Consider the following 17,576-nt stretch of genomic DNA (forward strand, 5'->3'; position numbering starts at 1 on the left):
ACTATTTTTAATAAGTCCTTAATCATCTGTGACAGATGATGCTTGACAGCTAACCACAGACTACCGGTCCTGACCATTAAAAACTCTGTACTTCCTACTGCTGGTTTTCTGGACTAGAAAGCACTCTGTTCTTTGAAAGCCTCCTCCTTTCCACCCCATTATCTACACAGGCATGTTAAACCTTCCACTTAATCATTCATTATTGATACCTCGGCAAGAAGCCTTCCCTCCTGGTGTTATGGGAAAATGGTTAAGGCTGACATGTAAAAGGTTAAGAATTTGTGAAGCCAACCACGCCAAGGCAACCTTTGATTGGACAAAGATTCATGAGCCGTGTTTATGTGTATAACTAATTGTTGTGTATGAATGTTCTCCAACTGAAAACTGCTGCATCAAGGTGTGTGTTAAAGTGGACAACCCAGCATGTTTCCTGCATGTAAAGGAGGACATGGAGTGCGTATGTGTTTTACAGTGGCATAGTAACAGTGGCAAAGGTGTGCAGTGTTGAGCTAATTAGTCTTGGTTTAAGCATAACAAGGAGAAAAATGTGTGTATGATCAGTAGGCTACTTCATAACATAACCCTGTTGGCTGCTTAACTTAGGTTAGATTTATACTTTGCTGTTTACGTATTTTCAATAATGCTGTCTCAGATAATAAGTTTGGCTGGGGTTGCTGACGGAGCCACTAATTACCCACATCCTGATACAGTAGCATCCGGGACCAGTGCTCACACAGCAGGGTTTAATGGCAAACGGTCAATTGATGAGTAAGAAATCGCTTCATTTAATGGAGACATGTGAGACAGCAAGATAGTTTCTATGTGTGAGACTGGTACACCAGGGGTCATGCCTCTGTAAAAGCTGTGGCAAGGGCTGCTGTATATGAGCTGGAAACATTGGCTCTGACAGCATATCAATCCCTCACATTTCAGCCAAGGACACCAAGAAAAATGTCAAGCTTTGACAGATGATGTAGCCTGGGATTTTCACCATAACAGCAGAGGACTATCCAGTTTACACCACTGCTCCGAGCCACTTCTAGTATGACTATTAATCCTCAGAAAGCCACACACATGCAGTGGAGAGGCACCAGTGTGACCTCGTTTTAAAGAGCAAAAGGTCACGTGACCATGTACTTGTGGACAGAGAGGAAAAGATAATGAAAACAGTGGGATAATAAAAAGAAAAATGTAAGAAAAAAAGCAAGCGGGTGAATCTTGATTTTGCTCTTGAGTTTATGTGTAGTATCTGACTTACACTTACCAAATAAATCAACCGTTTGATGTGAAATCTTATAAGTTCTTTGCGACCGTAATGCTAAAACAATAAAACACATTTAAGCAGGAAGGCATCTGTAAACACATCTGTATCTGCACTACGTTACAGCAGAACAGCAACCATAGCAACGTAAACAAATCTGGCAAAATTGTTGTTCAGCCTCAAATTTAATAAATTAAATTATTTCATGCTCTCTAAATTAAAAGTAATGTTGGTTGATTGTATTGCTGTATTGTATTGGTAAGACACCACACATACACACACACACACACACACACACACACACACACACACACACAAAACACAGAATATAAGGGGTTATCTCAACAACACAGCCCAGTATGACTCACAGCTCCACCATTAGCCCACACATGGGAGAGGAAAGATAAGTCTAACCTACAAACAGGGTAGTGATACTTATAAAACATTGATCAGGCCACCACTACAGTCTGTGGGCCAATCATCTGCCTTCCTTCCCTCTTAATCTCTCCCCCTGCACTATCCATTCTCTCTGTATGATGCTTACATCCCACTGCCTCCTCTTCCACCCCACTTGGCTTTAGCCACGAATGGTAGATGGAAGCTTATACCTGTTGACCTACATTACCAATGTCTTGCCAGGCCTGAACCGAGGGTGTTGCTTCTATCCTTTCGAGAGCACAGTAATGTATAGGAGACGGGCCGTGCTTTGACTAGAACCTAGTTTAATCAAGCGTATACTGTATGATAGCAAGAAGACCTCCCATTACCCACTTGCATTTTGGTTCCTTTTGCTTTCCTTTGTGTTGCCCTCATGTCTAAAAGATAAATACTGCACACACTCAAGCTAACAACAGCACACTAAGAAGAAAAATAAAATTTCCATTTGAATCACATTTTTGCATGTTTGCTGACAGATTATCAATACAGCATAGTTAGCTATGTGAAAAATGCACCAGAACTAACTGCCCCCAGCAAATAATATGGCCGAGCAAAGAAGAAAAGCAGTGTTATAAATGGTTAGCCTACCGCTAGCAGGCAAGATTAGTTCTGCAGGAGGTGAATGAATCTAGAGTGAGAGCTAGGCAGGATTACAGCTAAAGAGGGTGTCAAATTGCAAGATGGCTTTCATCGACAAGAGTGAAAGATTCAGCCAGAAAGAGTCTGGAGTAGTTAGTATAGATCCAAATGGGTTTGTAACATTTACACATGTCCCAATTAAAGGGTAATAGACAGTCAGACCAGTTATCCACATGCTCTCTTACACATTCCATGCTACAGTAGCTGTTGTAGGACAGCAAACATTAATCTGCACCCAAAACATTTTTTCCGCCTTACATAATGGGAAAAACTATGCCCTGGAACTGTGTGAAAACAAGGTCCGGTGCCATTTATGCACAGAAAGTCAATGCCAATTGGTTGTCCAACAAAACTACTGTATATCAGAATGATATTGGGTTCTAGAAGACATTTCTCCAGTTATGGGCACAGTACAAATACAGTGTAAAGTGTAAAAAGGGTCTATGTCTACAGATACTGTGTGTTACTCATATTGTATAATATATTTCAGTGGATATTGCACAAACAAATACTGAAAAGGCCAAAGAAAAACATTGAAAAAAGACAGTCAGTGGCTTAAAGTATCAGCCCTATTGATCTAACAAGCAGTAATTCAATTTAGGCACTGGACCAAAATAATAATGCAGTCACTCTGTGCAGACCAGACGAACAAGTTCCAGAAAACAGCACCCGATTCATCAGCACTCACATCTGCATCACTCCTCACTTCCCTTTCATCTTGGAAAGGTAATGTTGATGTTCACTTTGAAATATTCCCTTTCATTTCAGCAGCCTTGCTTTTCTCTAAAAGAGCCTCAGCCCTTTGTCTCTTGAATAAAAGCCATTTCAGTTTGTGTAGACACTTTGATGAATTGGTACAGGTTGACACTTTATTGCATTATATAAAACTGCAAAAATAAAATGTATTCGTATGAAAATATCACTGATCAATACAAGGTAAACACACATGAGATAATCAACACAGGGGTCACATCAACATGAACTGACTTGAATGTACACTGATTGAACTACTGTGTCCCATATTGAGCAATTAAAACAATTACTCTAAAATATAATAAACTTAGTATATTATACTGAACTGAAATGCAGGTGAATATTAATATCAGTGTGGAACAAATCCTGTACCTGCTCCATTGATGGCAAAATAATCAGCTGGTATAGAGACAGGCTCAGTTTGTGGTTTGTGCCAACACATACTACAATGAAACAAAGTTTGGTAGTAAAGGCTGAAACAAACATTTGTGGATTAACAAAATCCGTTCTCTATCCAGAGCCTCCTGAGTATGAAACAAAGCATCTCTTTGTATTCTGGAAGAAGAAACAAATAGGCATACAGTATATAGTTTTTGTGCTCTGAACCATGTGTAGTGCTGTGGCAGTCAGAACTGTAAAAGCGGAGAGTTTTGACTACCTATGACTTTTGACTGGTCTCCTGACAGAGTCTCTTGTCTACATGAAAAGCTAAATATATCCTGTCTTCTCTCTCCACTAAACAGCTTCTGAGCTAATGTGGGCTGCTAGGCAGTGGTGGGTTGGGGTGTGAAAGGATGACATGCGTCCAGGGGAGATGCTCTCATCAGCGGATCTCAGCTGCACAAAGTTTGAGGCTCAGCCGCTGACTCATACCAGTCCACATGACTTCACACACTGATGCTCACTGATAAGAATCTGGGATTAGGGCCACCGTGTGTTGATATGTGAGTGTGTACATGAATGTGTGGTTTTCTCAGGCCTAAGATCAGTGGAAAAGCCACAGATATGCACACCCTACATAGCCAATGATTCCTGCCAGTAGCACCCACCAGAAGCTATGTGGCCGGATTCTAGTAAGTGTCTGTGGTGTTGGTTCCCAATCAGGGGGTCGGGTCCTGCCTGAGGGGTCGCAATATGACTCTAAAGGGTCATGAGACATTTATCAGTCACAGAAAAAACAAAAAAACTAAATCCTTCTACAAAAAAATAAGGCTTATTTTAAAAAGCTATTGCTTTTCCCTGGTGTTTAAAAGTAAACATGTTTGGAGTTAAAGGGTCACAAGCCAAAGTGTTTAGAAACCAGTGGGATATGGACAAGAGGGAGTACTGAAAAACATGACTGTTGGTCAACTTTTCAATGACCAAAAACATTAAATCACTGAAGAAAGTAACTAAAAATGAATAGTTAAATCAAAGGTCACTGCTCAGTCCTAAGACAAGATAAATGCAGAGTCATGTAGGCCAGAAATAGACATTTGAAATGCACTAAAGCACTAATTTTGTGTTAAAAGTGCAGAAAAAAAGTCTCCTGCGGTGGCTCCAAACCTCTCTTAATGGTACTGAAGTGTAAAAGGCGTAAAAGCTTTTTCTGTATTTCCAGGTTTCCTTTGGCTCTATTTTACTCTAACTACTGCCACCTTACTCATTGTATCCCAGGAAAAATAAGTGGGAGCAAATACTTTAGTCAGAGCCTGTTAAAATCAGATGTGTAACTAACACAAAGTGACACCGGATGTGTTCTTAGTCTCAGATATCACACAGTTAAACTAAGCTTATTTTCCAACATTTCTTTCTCTTCATTTGTTTTTGTTTTTTCAGTCTTTCTTTCCTCTAATTGTGTCACTCTCCTATTTCATGAGTTCGTCGTAGTATTTAAAGTATAATTTGATGCAACCGTTCTGCTCTTTATAATATCTGACAACAAAGTAAATACATATATATGTTTCACATGAACAGGATAATGAAAGAATGAATATACTCATCACACATATAAATCTAAATGCTATTCACTCACACTTTACACTGACAAATACAATGGTTGGCAAGGGCAAGATGAGATGCAGCAGGCATCATGTGTGTCTATTTCTTCAAGGACAGTTTATAAGAAAATATAGCTAATAGCAATTTTTCATGTCAATATCGAGCCATCAAAAGGCATCACAAATTACTGAAAAAGATGTCAGATTATATGCTTAGCTAATGCCACAAAAAGACCCCTAAAATCCTTGCTATTATATGAGACCCTAGAGATAACCTCAGAGGACGTGTGGCTATAGTAAGAGCAATGCTCGGCATTTAAAGAGTTTGGAGGGTGGTCAATTCCATTTGGCCTTCCCAAAACCAATATTACAAAGGCAAAAATGTAAGGAATGGACTAGAAACTGCGTTCATCTTCTCTAACGTGCTGCAATCGTTAGCATGTCCGCTCTTAGATCCATTTCCTACTACTCAGCACACAAACACAAATACAGCACACATACACACTAAGTCACTTCAGGGGGATTGACTGGAGCTCGCTGAGAAAGTAGCAGCCATCATTACCCTGTCTGCTTGTAAACCACGAGGGCCAGAGCAATCATCACCCTTAAATACAACGTTTCCTATTACTCAGTGCACACTCACACATACACACACACTCACATGGTCCATTTCTGCAGATGGATAAATTGCAGGGAGGGAAATGCACAGTGGCACAGCCGTCCAAGGCAAAAGGAAATGAAGAGGCTTAGCTTGAAGGATAATAGAACGACAGGGGAAAAACAAAGCCAAATAATTCATAATGCATTGTAGCATGCTGCATAACTGCACAATCAGGAGAACTGGCTTTTTCCTGGAGCATTACAAAAGAGATGAGGCAGCACTTTACAGGGCTGTAAGAGGTGAGGGACTTAGTTTCTGCTGTTGGCTTTTTAGGTGAAGGAGGTCATGCTATTTTTAACCAGATAATGTAAACTGAAGCAACTGACCACTGTACATGTTGCTACAAGAGGAATGTTAATGCACAAGTAATAACACAACTGCCTAATCTACCCAAATGAATTGAAGGATAATCACTTTAGAATTACATGATCCCTTTGTTAGCCAATTAGAAATCTGGGCTTAACTGTTGCTAATAGAGGGGTCCACCATTTTGTTTGCTCTGTTGCAGTAAAACAACAAACAAAAGATGTGCAGCCCATTTATATTTCTGCAGCATGCGGCTTCCTCTTCTTCCTCCTCCTCTTCCTGCATCTCACGGCTGACATAGGGAGTTGTCTTTCTTTTTGTTAAACACACGGTGGGGTTTAAAAGAAACTCGTGCCAGGCTTAATTAGAGCTATGCTGGCAGTGCTGTGAATGCTGCACACCCAGAACCCTGCAAGGATGCTGGTGCTCTTTCGACCCCCCCCCAACAGCCCGGCAAGCGCATGCACACAACAAACCCCCATGGAGTACATACAGCTAACAAGCCTATATGCTGTACATTTAGCCTCTCCTCATACGAACAGTTAGCTACATTTAATCCAGCTACCAATCTGCAGTCAGTTCAAACACATGAGAAGGGAACTGCTGCTTCCTGTATATAGACCCCAGTTCATCTCCACGTTCTTGCTATTAGACTGCAAACTATATATATGACTTTATAGGTGCATACTGTATTTGCTAATTGCACTAGTAATTACATAATAACAAATAGTTCAAGATTTCATATTGGTCTTACAGCATCACAAGTACTCCACAAATAGAGTGGTATATCAATCAATCTAATGGGCACACTATATGAGCATTAGCCTGCAGCTGCTGCTCTGACAAGTTACACAGCGTTAACATGCCATACACGTCAGAGTGGATCTCTTTTTTTATATCAGCTAAGTCTCTGCATCCCTCTTTTGTTGTAATTTCCTGCAGTTTCATGCCCAGGCATCAAAGAGAGCACAGCTGTGTCATTGGATGAATGCTTTAATCTATTCAGCCAGCGCATCTGTGTGCTCCGTCTTACGCTACGTCATTAACCGCCCGCCATAATATGTTTGTGCATGTGTGTGGCTGGTTAGGGTTATGTGAGTATTCATGTGAGTGCATATGCATTCACTCATGCACACACACAGTATGTATGAGTCTTGCTGCATATGCGCCCTCGCATGCCTGTGTGTGCTCTCATGCAGGAATCAGGATAAAAATGTAATACACACACTGACAAAGATGCACACAGAAGATGACATGAGGGGATAATGAGGGACTTTTTTTATGCCTGAAGTTGTGTTGGGTTCCCGGCTGAAGGCCATATCAAGACATCACATCACAGACGCTAATCTATGTGATAGTAAAGTTTTCAAGCACTGCTAAATTTAGGCCGGATCACTGCTTTTGACTGACGAGGGATAAGTAATATCATTCTACATCGTCACAGAAAAGAGGAGGGAAGAAGGAGCGATGGTGAGAAAAGAAGTGGAGCTCCACAGGATACAACATCCTCATCTCAGAACACCATTTTCTTTCCTTTTCGACATAGTTATCCAGTAAAACATGTCTGTGTTTACAGGCTGACACATGAACACGTCCACTGTGTTGACCAAAAAAATGGCAGGAATCTTGATTGCAAAATTGACTCTGGGAACTGAATGGAGTCCATTTTTATAGAGCCACAAACCAAATGTTAGGATAGATCGTCTTGGCTCATATAAATCATTGTCAACTGACTGCGTCCAATCAGAAAGTCGTCTATTCTGTATAATTAGCTTAGAAACAGGATGCTATTTGTCTTCTGTAATGCTGATTGAATGAATTTCACTCAATTGGTCAGAACAAATGAGATTCAAAGCACTTTCTAATCAATAGGAGTATACAGTTGTCCAGTTTAAGGTCAGCGGCTTTGACTTATTATGCACTAATGTTTATTTAAATCAGACTTCCACATTAGTGAGCTTTAGCCCTATTGACTAGTCGCTAAATCCCTCCCCTGAACAGTAATTATCCAATCATAGCTCAGCAACCATAACCATAACCATGGCAGGCCTGTTATGTCAAATTTTTGATTTCTCCACATGTTGGAGTGGTGTGCATGGGGCTGTAGTAAGGGCTTTATGCATTAAGAGAGTCTGGAGGATGGTTTCTTTTAGCCTTTCCAAAACAAAATACGTAAGAGAAAGGAAGGAGAAGAAGAGGAATGGACATTGTGTTTTATCTGCTCTAATAAAAGCTGCAAATGTTAGTATGTCCTGCTAACAGGCCTAAAGTCTAGTAACCAAGCGATACTTTTAATGCCAGGGAGAACATTGTTAACATTAGTCTGTGGGGTTTATAGGTTACATTTATCATTTTACATGTTGTCCAAGATAGTTTACATTTGCCTGACACATTATTCCTTCTCCTTAAAGCCTTTTCGCTGGTAATGGTGAAAACATACTGAAAATATGAAGTATTTAATCTATTTAAGCTAACCCTAACCCTAACCCAACTGGCATCATAATGCGGAGGGTTGAGGAGTGATGCAGGTTATGTTAGAAAGAAACACCATTATGATATTACATATTAACTTAGTATATTTACGTAGTAGCACTAAATATCTCTAAATTGCAGTGTAATAACAATGTTGTTACCGTCTATGTCTAGTAAATGTATCGTTAATTGGCTTTAGCTTCAGTATCGAGTCAGCTAGAAATATTTACAAATCAACCAGAGACAGCATTTTCAACCTACTAATGGAACTAACATTAGCTTGATTTGCTCGCTAGCTAGCTAGCTGGGTACAACAAAAATATAAATAAACATAATCTGACAGTAACATTCTTCATTTCAGCCAACAAAATCAATGGTTCCTGGCTAAATATAAGAAGCCTACTTTTGTCTACCACTGTCTGAAATCAAGGGCCCATTGTTTCAAAAATGACTATGAATTTTATTCATTTTATATTGTATCACGGCTTAGCGAACAGTCAGTTATTCTCATATGAAACTACGGTATGTTGCAGTGAAGAAGGTCTTGAGATCGGACTGAGGGACGGAGTAGGTTCAAATTCAGAACACTCAGGTTTGGGCCAGCGTTGCACATCGTCTCACAAATACCTCTCAGATGGTGGATACAGTGTGGATGGTTAAGAGGATGCTATGATGTAAACCTCAGAGCAATAGCAGCCTGCATCTTCAACCTCTCGGTTTCCTTTGAAGTCTCCCCATGAGGGTGTGGGAGCTGGGGGTTGGTAATGAATCAAGCTGAGCCATAATGAATGTCCTTATTCAAGTCTGCTTTGATGAAATTCCACTTGACTGATCTCAAATCACAGAACAAAACAGCGAGCGTTTGCTGACAACTGTTATGAAAGCTATACTGGCTGGCTATATGATGGAGAGCGTTGAGCAACTTTAAGGATCCCTCCAGGATACATTTCTCGGTTTCTTCCCTTTGCTTCGCCTTTCCTTCCTTCCTACTTCCTCTGTGATCACTGAGTAGGATGAAATCTGATGAGTGTCTATATTTGCACTAATGTTTAAGTCCAAGTCTTCACTCCTGTATGGTTGTCATGCCTCTACAATACAGCTCTTTGCATCTGTAAGAATAAAATACACCCAAAGGGGAATTTAAACAAATGAGACATTACTTATTGTTGTAATGCTGAACTGGGATCTGGGGTTACAAATATGTACACGTGCAGCAATTATGATGTTTAAGAGCTCTGTAGGGTAATTTACCCAGTGTGAGCCTTGTCCATTCAACAGTTCATTGCTAATGCAGCGCTAGTACATCAAAAAAGAAATACATAAAACACAATAAAATACACTGAACTGATCTTCACCGTAGAACAATAACTCTGTTAACAAAGTAGACATAATGAATACATTACAAGCCGCAATCTCACAATTCATTGCAAAAGCACTGTCAGTGTGCTGCATTAGGGCCATAGAAATGAGCTTTTTCACACTTCATATGAGATGAGGTGCAGCAGCAATGTCGACATGCTTTGTAGAAGTCTGGGGCCCATCTGGAAGCCTGTGGTATTCAAGATAGGTAGAAAAGACTGCCAGGAGTAACAAAAGAAGTTAGTAATTATAGAGAGGGATCTCATAGACAAAGCGTGCAATAGACTGCCAATGGTATTTAGCTGTGCATACTGCATACTATAGGAGCAACTGCTGCTGCTTCAGGCTGAGTTTGCCATGCAACTTTTTGACTTGTAGCACTGCAGCAAAACTGCATTTTTAGCCACAGTGACCAGGTCTGGCTCATTTAACTTGAGAAAAGTCAATTGAGTCAAAATCATGTTGAGAATAAGGGTAATAACAAGGTAGGAAACTTAGATTCATTCATTGCCCTAAAAACTACATTTTAGTCATTCTTTCTTTAATCACATATTCTTCAACTCCAATTTAAGTTTAATTTGGAGTTTAAATGTTTCCGGAACTAAATGTATTCCCAGTCTGTCTCTTTATTCCTCTGGAATATAGTGTGTATCAAACAAATGAAAGATAAGGAAAACCTTGCCCATTCATGGTCAATTTCTAAGGCTGCCCATTCTAAACAGGTATCCCTTTAATAGTGATTAAACTGGAATTACTCCCACTGGAGTTTACGAGTACATTACATGCACACACACACAAAAACACAGGAAATGCTTGAAAACACGTTTGCTACAGATTTAGGCCTCTATTGCAAACCTAGAACCATGCAGAATCACCCCTTCTTTTTGCCAACATACAGGGAAAACACCAACACGCGTACACACAGGAATTCATAGAAACAACGTAACTTCTTCAGCCCGGAGGGTGGGTGACAGAGCTGTAAGGGGTCAGTGCTGTGTTGGGCAGCAATAGAGGCAGATGCAGCGCTCAGTAGCCTGAGGGCATCGCTGGGTATTCAAGCTTCACTGGGCCTCTTCATCAGTGCCCTCCGATGCCTTAGCCCCATGACCAACAGCGCACATACACATACACACACACACACACACACACACACACACACACACACACACACACACACACACACACACACACACACACACACACACACACACACACACACACACACACACACACACACACACACACACACACACACACACACACACACACACACACACACACACACACACACACACACGCACACAAAGCCAGTCAGGCCTTTCCAGCCTATCGGACAAGAGGGGAATTGGGAAAGAAGTAGAACAGCCTCATTGAGTGCAGACACACACAAGTTAGACTGAGAAAACTGAGTAGGATGTAGGTTATGGTAGACTATGTCTCTTCTACTAATTCTGATGCTATGAGAGTATCTAGGTTAACTCTTCTTGTGTGTGTGTGTGTGTGTGTGTGTGTGTGTGTGTGTGTGTGTGTGTGTGTGTGTGTGTGTGTGTGTGTGTGTGTGTGTGTGTGTGTTTGGGTGTGTGTGTGTGTGTGTGTGTGTGTGTGTGTGTGTTTTCAGGCTGAGAAAGGACACAGACATGATAAAGCTCAATCATTTTAGATCCATGACAAACAGCATATTAGTGATCTACTCTGATTTGTAATGTTTAAATGTAATTTCACCACCAGTTAACAAGGCGGATTTACAAATTATATTATAAAGACACGATGCAACGCCTGCACCATTTACTATTATATGTAACATGTAAATTGTGGTAGCGTATGGTGAAATGTACCCATTCTACAGTTTGAAGAGATGCTAACATGAAGCCTACACACACACACACACAATTATATCTTCCTATATCTCTCTCTAAATTGGTTTATGTTCATCTCTCCTCTTCTGTCATAATGTCTCTTTCATACGCTCAATCTCTCCCTGTCTTCTTCTCTCTCTGTCACTCACACACAAATACACAGACACAAACACACGCATACAGTACACACACCTCATTTTGTTACTGACATGCCAAGTCATGCAGAAAACACAAGGGAAGCTTTTTTTTTAATCCCGGGACAAAAACAGCAAAATGCAATAACCTGGGACAAAAGTGCTGACATCTGAAGATGAGTCTGGCATTCAGACAGACTGCTCGGTTGCAGCTGAAATGAGCATCAGCGACAGACTGAGAGAAAGCAAGACCCCCTACACAGACAGATAGACAGACAGGCACTCCTTTTATATTTTCATTTCCTCTCCTTTCACCAGTCTCTGGCCTTCTGATCCTCTTATTCTCCCCCTTCCTTTTCCCCTCATCTCCCCCATTTATCCCCCTTTTTTATCCCAGTACTTTACCCATCTGTATTTCCCTTTCATGCTCAACTTCTGTTAAATCACCACCACTTCTGGGCTGCAGCTTATCCCTCTATCCCGTCCCCCTCTCCTATGGTCACCTGTCCTGCTCTTCCTCTCGTATGCCCTCCTCTCGTAACCTTGCTTCTCACGTCTCATCTATTCCGTCGTCTTCTTCGCCCATCTGTACTTCACCCTCCATCTTTCATCTCTCCTCTGCTCCATCCCAACCTTGTTTGCATGCTCCCTCACTCTGCTCCTTGATTAGCAAGATCGACCAGCCCAAGTCCGCCAGGCACTCTGTTAAAATGGCGAATGAGTCTTTTTGAGAGGATCCTATATAAATAGAGGGAGTAATCAGACGCTTCAATTACAGATAACACATCCCAAGCCTTGCATTTCAAACACTATTTAACCACAGAGAGAGCGACAGAGATGTTGGCCAGTGGCACATGAGGTCAGCCTTGAAGGTTGAGGAAGTAGCATCAATTGAGAAGACGTAATATAGTGAGCCGAGCAAAGCAGTGCTAGATTTTCTTCTTCTGGTCAAATTATTCAATGTATGACTCCCTCTGACTCTTACGTAATTGTGAATTTGCGAGAGCATCCTCCTCAAAGACAGCGAGAGCAGTCTAGTGCAGAGCCACAGGGACTAAAATAGTTAGTCATGTGTTCATTATCGCTATCCTCGTTTAAGTACTCACCCCGTATCCAGAAACATTAAACAGGAGAGGACCTTCGAGTGGGTCTGTGCATGGTGTGTGTGGGTGTCTCTGTGTGTGTGTGTGTGTGTGTGTGTGTGTGTGTGTGTGTGTGTGTGTGTGTGTGTTTGAGAGACAGAATGAGAAACAGAAAGAGAGGCAGAATCTGAAGGGAATGAGGTTGTGGGATTGTGATAACTTCAAAGGTTATTATTATTATTACTGCAGGCTGAAGCCATGCTCTGGCATCCCTCAAGCTTTGATCATTATGTAAAGCTGTTGTGCTCGGTGCTGGCACTGAATACATTACAGAGTGGATAACCAGGGACCGCGCAAGCGAGCGTACACAGACCAACACATTGACTCAGCTTCTAAGTTTCTTCCAGTTTTAAAATAACACACATCCCGTCGTCTCGGGGACAAATTAAAAGAACATTTTATCTCATCTCACCTTGACGTGTGATCTGGACAGGAAGATGTAGATGGTTTGAGACATACACCACCATCAAGCCAATTTTACACATGAAGATCGGTGTGGTAGTCACAAGAAGTACTACGCAGCCTGTGAAAACAGTTGTATAAGGTCTATTTTGGTTCTGGAGGAGTTTTGGTAAGTCTGAGAAAATAATGATATCATCAAGGTTATCTCAGCTTTGGTTTGAAGACTAATTTAATACAGCAAGTCTGCAAAAAAAGCCCCCAAAAAACTGGGGGCATAGGGGACATCACAGAAGAGGCCAAAGTGCAGTGGTTTAGTGGAAGGTGATACCTATCAGGGTTAGTTTAGCCACCATAGTTTTCTGCAGGAGTCTCACAACATTTTATTATTTTATGATATATATTTATTCTATATAAACTGATATTATAATATCACAATAGAGCCTTGAAAAAATACATGCATTACTGTTTTTATGAAAATAAAATATACTGTAGCTGACATTTTCTGGTTGTAGGGCTGCAACTAATGAATGTTTTTATTATCCATTAATCCGCAGATAAAATGCCACATATTTTTCCAGCAGTGCCAGCCCGGAATACTAAAATGGCCAACTGTTGCCTTAATTAATGCAATGGTGAATAAATGCAAACTGCTGAATTTCAACCCCAGATATGATTATCCAGCCTTTTATCGATTCATTATTTGCCAAATGTCCATCACAGTTTCCTAAAGCACAATGTGGCCTCCTCAAATGTCTTGTTTTGTATCCAAATCCAAAGATTAAGCTACTGTAACATAAGGCAACGAACATCTAGGTAATGATTTTCATTTATGACTGGAAAATGACATATAAACAATCAATAGATTATCAAAATGGTTATTGATTCATTTTCCAGGGATGGACTAATTTCAGTACTTTGCATTAGGATAGTTATTGACTGGAGGTCATAGCTAGCTTACTTTATACTTACAGTCCTGCTAAAATACTGCAAACTGCACCCACTGTACCTACAGGCACATAGGCCAATCACTAGTAAGCAACACCAGTCATCATGATCCATGTTCTAGGGCAAAATGTAGGCCTCCTGACAGCCTTAGAGATTTTGTGCTACATGTTATTATTACCCCTATTAATAGAGTGTTGCTATTAGGGCGATTATGAGCTTAGGAGGGGAACCCCAGCTCACAGGGCCTAGCCACCACTTTTAATTTTCGTCTACACATTCTAATCCGAAAGCCACATTGAACTTGAAAACAAGCCATCTGTTCCTACCCTTACCTGGCCTACATTAGCCCGAGCACACACAAACTCTGGCAGTGCTGCAAGAAAAGGAAAAAAAAAAACATAGGCAGTGCAAATGAATGTCTTGCACTGTCATCATCACTGACATACAGTAGGGCCATAAATAAGGAGGAGAGCTACAGTACAAGAGATGCTGCCACGGTGGAATTAAAGAAATATAACAATGAGAGATAAAGGTCCGTTAAGGCTATAAACTCACCATTGACAGATTATACATACACTGTGAGCCCCTGCTACATTATAAGGCTGTAGGTGCATTACAATGATTTTCCCCTTCGACCACCAACCATCGAATACAATTCCTCCTCTTTTGAGTACAAATAATAGCATTTAAGGAAACCAGGAATAAACAGGCCTTCATAATCTATCCTGCAACATGCATAGGTGCGATGCCCACCCAGTTCAATACCAAGGACAGCGGTCGACGCACGGAGAGCCTGACAGCCATGACAACACATGCACTACAAAATGACAGATTTATTTCAGCACGGATGCATCGTAAGCAGCGACACAAACCTGCCCTGGATGACACTGCTGTTTCAGTGTGAGGCATTAAACCCGCGGACACACAGACACAGACACAAACTAAACCCTCAGACGAGCATTTCGCGTTTCCAGAGCGGCTTTTTTGCCCCCCTGCAAGAAGAAGCGGCAGCAGACACATTTTCACCAAATCGCATCGTCAAAGCGCGTTTGTCGAATCAAAAAAAGCTCCGCACCTACCTGCTTGTCTCGGGGTCGAACAGCTCACATGTCCCGTGGCTTATTTTGGTCTATTCTTGTGGATATTATTATTATGGTGGGAACCGTTATGTGTCTGCCAGCGCCATGTTATTATCACTGAGAGGAGGACTGTGCGGTCCTGTGCGCTACATCCGGGCTGTTGAGGAGAGCGAATGAGCGCAGTCTGTGGCGGCGGAGAGGGCGGAGAGCGCTCTGTATGTAGAGCACCTGTGCAGCAGAGCAAGGACGAGTCTCTGCCCACTACTGTACCTCAGTTACATCCACACCTACCTTTAGAATAAAACCCATTTTCCCTGGGAAGTCCCTGGAGTATTTCTTTATTTTTGTCTCTGTCCATCAGACAACTCCCGTCTCCAGGTGGTACATTAGAGATATTAGAGTAGTTCAACACAGTGAGATTAACAATGTGTATAGGCTACACACCTGAACACACACCTGAACACACACCTGAACACACAGGTAAGCAAACTAGCTAAGCTAGGTCAAAAGTAATGGATAGCTAAGGGTTGAAATAGATAGCTCATGGTAATTTATCAGTGTTTGAAAAATATTGTTAAGATTAATGGATAAATAGTTAAAAGTAAAATGGTTGAAAGTTTGGGTAGCATAACGTTAATTGATGGATAACCTAGCTAAAGAGCTAGCCTAGCTTAAAGTAATGAATAGCTACATTGTTGAAATAGATAGCTATGGTTGAGAACCTTAAATTAATTGTTAGAATAATGAAAAAGCTAAAATTAGTGAATAATTGGTTGAAATTATTAGTTTAAAGTCATGGAAATAGGGCTTTTTGATAGTTAGCTAAAAGGAAGTGATAACTTTGGGAATAATGAATAAATGGCTGAACTAGTTAGCTAGGGGGTTCCCTGATAGCCCAGCTACATGATAGCTGGAGTATGTACCACATATCAAGGCTGAGTCTTTACCATAGGGTCCTTTGCTAAATGGCATGCCCTCTCTCTCCCCTGCCTTTCTTGTCTCTCTCTATCTAAAAGTAGTGGATAGTTAAAATAGCTAAATCGATAATCCAAATAGGATAGATGCTAAAGGGCTGTAACCCACCCCAAATGTTTGTTGTACAAAATTACTAAACAGACCTACACATTGACAGTTCAATTGTATGAAAAAAATATTCTAACATTCCTCTTTTATATAATTAATAGTGTTGTATAACATTCAGTTTAAGAAGTGTCGATTTAGTGTTACGTGGACACATGCTAAACGTCTGAAAATAGCACAGAAAATTTAAACCTCTTCATAGGCCCAGTATACCAACCCAAAGACCCTTTAGAGGTCCCCAGATTTCACTTTGGGGATGACTGCTGCATGTCAATAATTCCCAACCTGAGGCCTGCGGACCCCCAGAGATCATTCAGGGAGCTCCAGGGGGAGGGAGAGCAAGACGTGGCAACAATTCAAATGTATTTTTATTGTTTTGGGCAGGGCTGTTGGCTACAGGAGTCAGTCATATTCTATATACTGTCAATGGTATCAACCCTGTGCTGCAATCTGACCCCAGATTTGTCAGAGCACAGAGGTCTTAAAACTAGATTTTGACCCAGATTTGACTAGAAACACAACTGATCTGTTACTTCAGACAAAACCGTACATCATAAGTGCATTACTGTATCAAGTTGTCATTTTTCTGCTTCTAAAGAGTATGTTAGGCATGAGTGTACATGTAAGTGTTTCTCAAGTGAAGCCAGACACAGGCTGTAGCCCCAGAGCATTGGGGATACACACAGTGTGACAGCCTCTGCCAGCTCTGACAGTGTCACAGCCCTCATTGATCTCCCATCTCTGTTTCTGACGTGCCGTTTGTAGTACAGGGCTCTTCCCCAGACTACAGTAAGTGAATGTGCAAGGGCACGAGTCAATTTCTCCCGCTGTGACAGGGAAGTCCTTATGTCTGACTGTCTGGTTAACTGAGGGAGAGAGTGAGAGAGGAAGCTGAGAGCTGAGTATCCATTATTATGCCAAGGTCTAGCTCTTTGTGTTGTTGTTAAACATAGGGATCAATGAGGGAGCTGCTACCACATGTCCTTCCCTTTCACCATCTTCCCTTAGGCTCATCAGCCCAATACATCTCACCAGCTGACTTGCTTGCAAGGATACATCTTCCCTTCTCT

General features: G+C 41.2%; 1 protein-coding gene across 3 annotated transcripts in view; it reads right to left on the reverse strand.

Annotated features, from left to right (window-relative positions):
• Positions 1 to 15,594, reverse strand: part of pak5 (p21 protein (Cdc42/Rac)-activated kinase 5) — a 63,011-nt gene extending 47,417 nt beyond the window's left edge. The window contains exon 1 of one of the 3 annotated variants that reach the window (XM_051408257.1): positions 15,427 to 15,594. The gene's annotated coding sequence lies outside the window, so the exon portion shown is untranslated. Of the gene's footprint in view, positions 1 to 13,412; positions 13,437 to 15,426 lie in introns of those variants that run through there. The other 2 variants (XM_051408254.1, XM_051408256.1) reach the window with 2 other exon arrangements.
• Between the last annotated feature and the right edge of the window lie 1,982 nt (positions 15,595 to 17,576).

The sequence above is a fragment of the Dicentrarchus labrax genome, unplaced genomic scaffold (genome assembly GCF_905237075.1).
Source record: "Dicentrarchus labrax unplaced genomic scaffold, dlabrax2021, whole genome shotgun sequence".
Classification (NCBI taxonomy): domain Eukaryota; kingdom Metazoa; phylum Chordata; class Actinopteri; family Moronidae; genus Dicentrarchus; species Dicentrarchus labrax.